The sequence below is a fragment of the Plectropomus leopardus genome, chromosome 16 (genome assembly GCF_026936395.1).
Source record: "Plectropomus leopardus strain MGB_pleo_1.0 chromosome 16, ASM2693639v1, whole genome shotgun sequence".
NCBI lineage: Eukaryota > Metazoa > Chordata > Actinopteri > Perciformes > Serranidae > Plectropomus > Plectropomus leopardus.
In genome coordinates this window covers 2,263,470-2,270,517 of record NC_142191.1, presented here as the reverse complement: position 1 = coordinate 2,270,517, position 7,048 = coordinate 2,263,470, and the positions used below count along the sequence as shown (strand labels likewise).

Sequence of the window (7,048 nt, the reverse complement as noted above, 5' to 3'; positions counted from 1 at the left end):
GCGGGCCAGTAAAGCTTTATGTTTCCCCTGCTCCGGATATCCCTCGCCTTCTGATGCGAACACAACAAATGCACACACATGCAAAAAGCAAATACGCCCACTCACATGTATGCACACACACACACAGCATACACACATGGGTAAGCATCGGGGAGGGGGCTTAGTGGCAGTGGATTGCATCAGCAGCTTCTCCACTGGGGATAAAAAAAAAAAACATTGAAAAACAAAGAGTGAAATAGCGAGAAAGATCAATGCAGAGGGACCAATCTGAAGAGACAGGAAAGAGATGCAGAGGGGGGGCATGGGGAAAAAGGGGGGAGGGAGGGGGAAATGAAGCAGAGGGATGGAAGGAGGCAAGGGGGGTTGTCAGAGAGAAAGCGCTGAGCTGGGATCCTCCTGCTAGGGATTTCCTCCCTCTGATGTATTTCCCCCCCTCATGTTTTTTTTTTTTTACCGCAACGTAATCTTTCCCTGGGCTCATTGCATATTCTTTGCCAATCCCCAAGTGCGGCACACCGCTACCTTCACTTGAAATAGTGCTGCTGTTGCTGCTGCAGACCGACTGAGCCATGTCCCACTCTGTCCCGCTCCGTCCTGCCCCGTCTGCACTACAGCTCACTGCCAAGCCCCTGCAGATTGGCACCAGCCTGACACTGGAGAGAGGGATGACGAGGTAGAAAAGAGAAGGAGATATAAAAGGGCAAGAGAAGAAAAGGGGGGGTGAGAAGGGGGCCAGTCTTGCGGAGGCAATGCGGAGGCAATACGATGCAAATGCAACATAATGCAGTGGTGCCGGGGGAGGCATTGCAGATGAGACAGGGCAAGGACGTCCAAGGGAAGGCTGTTGCTCCGAGCCCCCACAGGCACGAGGGATGATGCTTGAAATGCACCCCTGACCTTGATAAACGTACACTATGAATTACATATTAGTGCGCAATGGAAACGTTCAACAGTAGCTGCAAATGAGATCGTCCTGCGGTCCCAGACGACAGATACGTTTGACACTGCATCCAAATAAGTTCTACCCCTCCCTTCTCTCAGCAGCATGGATGGATTACTGAACTACCAGGCACAAGAGCCCAAAGAGTTTGGGCGTCCCTGCAAGATGTCTATGAAATAGGACGTGCTGAACAGGAAGAGACTCAAAATGACCACACAGAGATGCTAAGGAACTGCAAAGAGGCACAAAATGACCTAAAAGAGACATAAAACAACCATACAAGGATGCAAAATTCCTTCAAAGAGACACAAAATGACTACAAGATACTACAAGAAGTCATAAAGACCTGAAAGAGACACAAAATTACTTTAAAGATGCACAACACAACTACAAAGAGACACAAAACAACTACAAGGAGACACAAAATGAACTCAAAGAGACACAGAATGACCAAACAATATGTATATTCCATCAATGAGACACAAAATTCCAAAAGTAAAACCAAAAAATTACCTCAACGAGACAGAAATTCACCCATGAAAGACTTAATTACCTCATTAAAAGGTAAGAGGACATAAAATGACCTCATAGAGACAAAAAACAACCCTAAGATGCAAAAATAACCTCAAAGAGACATAAAATTACTCCAAAATGACAAAAAACAACTACGAAGAGACACAAAACAACTACAAAGAGACATAAAATGACTTAAAGGATACACAAAACTTCAAAAAGATGCATAACAACTACAATGTCTGTGTGTCTTGCTTTTGTGTAGGAGGGCTGGCGGGGCCCTTTTCATATCTGTGCCCAGGGGCCCACTGTCCGATTATCCGCCCCTGCTAAGCATGCACATCAACATTCATGCACACTCCTATAACCATCTACACACACACACACACATACACACACACACACACACACACATGCCTGACTGTTTAATTATTCATGACCAATATACGCACCGTCTGAACAAAACACAAACGGCTCAAATGTACCTCGACACAAAAGAAGTCATTACTGAGAATCGGCTGGGGTTTTAGGTAATGTACACACACGGCAATCTGACGCTGACGCAGTTCGGAGTAATACAATTTTTAAAGGTAATCTTGTTTCCAGTCTTGTTAGACAGTGTACAGTCGGAGAGTCACAACACCACTCGCTCCTCCCTCAGCGAACAAGCCTGGAGAATGTTCCCTTAAATGTTAACGTCCTCCTTTTTCTGATTTAATAATTCAATAAAGCTAAACTTAAAATGGTCTGCGCTCTCTCAGGGCTGCCTGGAACAATTCAATTAGCCAGACAACGTGTTGTGACAGCCTGGTTTATGCTTAGATCCCTTATTTGTTCGCTGTGTTTGTATAACCCCTCAGCCCCAGCCACCTCTCCATCTCCCTCTCCACCCTCTCTTTCTGTCAGCTCGGCCTGCATTGACAGTATATTACAGTGCCAAGAAAGCTGAGGCAACTCGCCGACTCAGACTTTTTCTGTCCTGCTGTGACGAGCCGCGGGCCACATTTTGTGCTGCGGGGATAAAAAGGATAAAAAAAAAAACCTGCTGTCAAGGGGTAGTTGGAGGAGACAGCGGGGAGAAATGTGATGGGAATGGAGAGGCTCTGCATTTCTATAATATTGTATGTGAAAGGTGCTGACAGGCGACAGTGTGGGAAGGGCACGGCGTCGGTTCCCAGGGTGGGTCGGTCAGCCAGCCGTCAGCGCAGGCTAATCCAGAGCTGCGCTGACTGACAGGAGGCCGACTGTCAGCAAGTGAAAAAGCCTCGTTCTCAACAACACGCAGAGGCTTTTCTGCACAGCGGCCTCGCCCTGCAGGAACACGTGTCACATATGAAACCTCCATCCTGGAGCAGACTGGGAGGTGGCTACTTGCAGGTTAGGATACGGCCAAAACCTCAGATGACCTTGTCCTGCAATCTATACTCAGATCTCACACCAAAGAATATTATACATAATTGGCAGAACATATTTTATGTAGTTTAACAACACAATATGATCCAGACTTGTCACATGGTGCCGCTCTGACAGTGGCCTTCTGCATCAGCTGTACACTCTGGGATGCCGTTAAGGTGATGTCAACAATGCATATGATGGGGTGACGCAGCACGGACCTTATGTTTACACAACAGCACATGGCAACCAATGCTGACCGTCATGAGAAGCCAACCAAAAAAGGCACAAAATAACCTCAAAGAGACAAAACAAGTACAAAGAGGCACAAAACAACCCGAAAGAGACACATAATGGCCTCAGAGACACTAAACAACAAGAAGACCAAAAAAAAACAAAAAAACTACATCAAAGAGACACAAAACACCCAAAAAGAGATATAAAATGACCTCAAAGACTCACAAAACAACCAAAGAGACATAAAATGACCTCAAAGAATCAAAAAACAACCAAAGAGTCACAAAATGACCTCAGAGAGACATAAGCCAACTGCAAAGAGACAGGTTGACCTCAAAGAGACACAAAGTAACCACAAAGAGACACAAAATGGCCTCAGAGATACTAAACAACAAGACCAAATATAACCACAATAACATCAGACACACAAAAACAGACTTAAAATTACCTCAGATAGTCACAAAATGACTCCATAAGACATAAAAATGACTTCAAAGAGACCCAAACCAACTACAAAGAGACACAAGTTGACCTCAAAGAGAAACAAAACAACCAAAAAAATTGAATAAAATGACTTCAAAGAGACAAATTACAAATAGGCGCAAATCCAGTCTACAGCCATGCTAGTTTCTCCATGAGGCTGAACTCACAGAATTAGCTAAACGCTGATGTCAGCATGCTGACGTGCTCACCGTCACACTGCTGACATGTTTATGTTAGACCGTGCAGTCCAGGCTGACTGTGATGGATTTCATCAGTTCTGCAGGTATTTAGTCGCACTGAATCAATGTCTAAGAACCACATTTAATTTAATTCACAGCAATGTCAATCCATCCAATAGTTGCTGAGATATTTCAGTCTGTGGTCGTGCAACATAAAAAGGCAACCTCTGAGACCGAGAAGAAATGAAGCCAAGGCGGAAGTGCCAAAAACTGTGGTTCTCACCCCAACCCATTACATAGTGCCGCTCCGTCAGTGACCATCTGCATCTACTTTTTACATTTTAGGTATCGCTCTACGTCAGCTTTTAACGGCGGGATGCCGTTACCACGATGTCAACAAATGCACATGGTGGGATGAAGCAGCACGATCTGTATGTTCACACAAAAGCACATGGCAACCAATGCAGACCATTGGTTCCCAAATCAAATCGAATCAAACATCACGGGAAGACAACTCCAGACTCCCGCACCAAAGTCAGTTGTTTGTAGGAACCCTCCATATATTGGCGCTGCACTTGTACACCGAAAGCATTTACAGAGTTGTTTAATGAATTCAGAGAGAGCAGGCTGAGTTTACATACATGGAGGAAAAAGGCTTGAAACGCTTCAAGACCAACACCTGTATTTACTCTCAAAGTATCGGTACAATTTCCTATCATAATGAAAGCGCTGATTAACACCTCCATTGTCAACACACTCCATTAAACTGTGCGATCTCCGTGTTAACATCTCTAATGCTCCTTGCAGGATATGTGGAGGAGCAGTGTAATGCAAGTCTGTCCTACCACTCAAGTAGAATCAGCAGGTTCACCGTCGGTCCAATAATTCAGACTCTCATCACAGTGGATCCTGGTACGGTGGCTCGCCAGCTTTGGGTTGGACCATTTCTTGAAGCGTACATCAAAACACAAAAGGTCTATGGTTAAGCATTAAATGGACCCAGGCACATTTTATTTACTGACTTCTATCACTGGCAATACAATTTATGCATGCACATGATAAATATATACTATATTGGCCTTTTTTAAAAATTAGTAAACACACAGCTCCCTGTAGCAGGCGTAATAATGCTCCAGAGCTGTGCTACATTTTGACGAGGTAGAGTGGCATTAGGGACTGTTCATTATTTATGAGAGTAGAGAGAGTGGTGCTTCAAATACTTTTTTAAACACTGGGGAGGGAGGGATGTTTTTTGATTTGACTTAGCGGAGGGACAGTTAACTTTAAGTCGATGTGTTTTTTAATTTAAAACTCACAACCGATTTTTAGATAGGGGTCGACCAATATTGGATTTTCAGGGCGGATAATTATTATTACTTTATGAGACAGATAACCAGTATGCATTTACAATAAAAATATTTTTGTCAAAATTTAGAATTTATAATATAACAAACTCCAACACAAGTCTTTGTTTAAATGCCTTTAGCAAATGTTTAATCAAATCTTAAACTTTCAGCATAATATACAAGTTCTCTGCAACTTTTTAAATAAAGTTGAGTGGGAAATGAAATTAAAAAATTAATAAGTAAAAATATCTCCCTGAGGTTTGACAAAGTAAAAGTTCCTCCCATGCTGACACCTTATGGCATGTATTGCAGACTGCCTTCCCTGCTGTTGGTTGAGTGGAATACGCAAACTTTTTTCATTAATTAATTTTATCAATTCAATTTAATTTTATTTCATTTATAAAGCCCATTATCACAAAACACAGCTTGCCTCAGAAAGCTTTAGAGCATATGACATCCCTCTTCCCTTAGACCCTCACATCGACTGAGGAAAAACTCCCAAAAAAAACTCTATAAAGGGGAAAAATGATGGAGAAGGGATCCCTCTTGCAGGACGGACAGACGTGCAATAGATGTTGTAAATAACAATTAAATTACAGTAATCATCAAAATAAAACACTGATACAGATAATCTGCAAAAAGCCAAGTATAAACCCCAATAATCGACCAGGCTGATAAATGTCGACCCCTTGTTTTAAAGGCATGTTGTCTTTAATGTGTCCAAAATCACACCATTTATCACTGACAGGTGCTAGATGAATAAATAAATAATAATAATACATTAATAATAATACATTTATGGTAAAAGGAGGGTAATGCACCCCACTCCCCATAAATAAAGTACAGTTCTCTGATAAGTAAAGTACAGTTTCTTACCATTTTTCCGAACAGCGTATTTAATGTTATTTAATCTTTTGTTTGTTTGTTTGTTTTGTGTTCACCTGTCCAACAGTCCCAATGGCCTGCGTGCATCAACATATTTCGATGAAATTTTTAACAGTGTACAATCATTAATCATTAACAGTGTAAACAAACATCCACGAAACAAAATAATACATTAATAAAGGTTTTCTCTTACCAAAACAAGCATGTAGCAGGACGCGAAGACCCAGAACAGCGACTGTAAACACACAAACACACCTTCAGTACATCACATTTCACCGTGTATGCAGCTGCACTCGGTGCATAAAAACACACACACACACACACACACTCTCTCTCTCTACAACGCGCATATAAGCTGTGTGTTTTACAGACATTACAACCCGCTGACTGCCTCTTAAATTTACACTTTCACGTTAGCTAGCGGCGTTAGCTGTTAGCATACCACCGAGCTGAGTTTAACCTGATTTCTCATTCAGAGACCGTAACTCACCGAGTCTCAGTGAATCCACGAGTCTTCCTGACACATAAAAACATTTGTTTGGCCTTTAGTTTCCCGAAAAACGTCTCCTGAAACACAGTATCCAGGTGATCTGAGCCGGAGGATGTGGACTGCATCTGCTCGGTGACGCGAAGCCTCGGCGCATGCGCCATGGTGGGTGTCGCAGGTCGTTTTCCCTCCATTTTTTTGTTTTGTTTTGTTTTGTTTTGATTGTTTTTGCGGGTTTTCCTTGTATATATAAATATGGTTATTCCACACATGGCTCAAGCATATTCACAAATTCAGTTACATAACAAAAAGGAAATAGGACACTGCAAACAAAAGTGATCAAAGTGATTATTTTAAACACATTTTAACAACTCTGTTTTTTCAGTGTAAGTAAAAAAACAGACAAAACCAGGCGGGAAAAACTACACAACTATTTACATATATACATAGCCTTTATCAGGGTTGGAAATGAACTTTATTGTCCACCTGCCACTGTGGCTACAGTGGATTACCATTGTTTTTTGTTTTTTTTTCTTTGGTTGGTAAAATAAATCTAGCACCCACTTGTGTATTAAACCAGCATTTG

At 42.1% G+C, this 7,048-nt stretch overlaps 1 long non-coding RNA gene across 1 annotated transcript; it reads right to left on the bottom strand.

The window, feature by feature from the left end:
• Positions 1 to 4,441: 4,441 nt before the first annotated feature.
• Positions 4,442 to 6,602, bottom strand: LOC148186788 (uncharacterized). The gene is made up of 3 exons (XR_015779079.1): positions 6,466 to 6,602; positions 6,169 to 6,210; positions 4,442 to 4,691 (listed from the first exon to the last, which is right to left on the bottom strand). It is a non-coding gene; the product is annotated as an uncharacterized LOC148186788 (long non-coding RNA).
• Between the last annotated feature and the right edge of the window lie 446 nt (positions 6,603 to 7,048).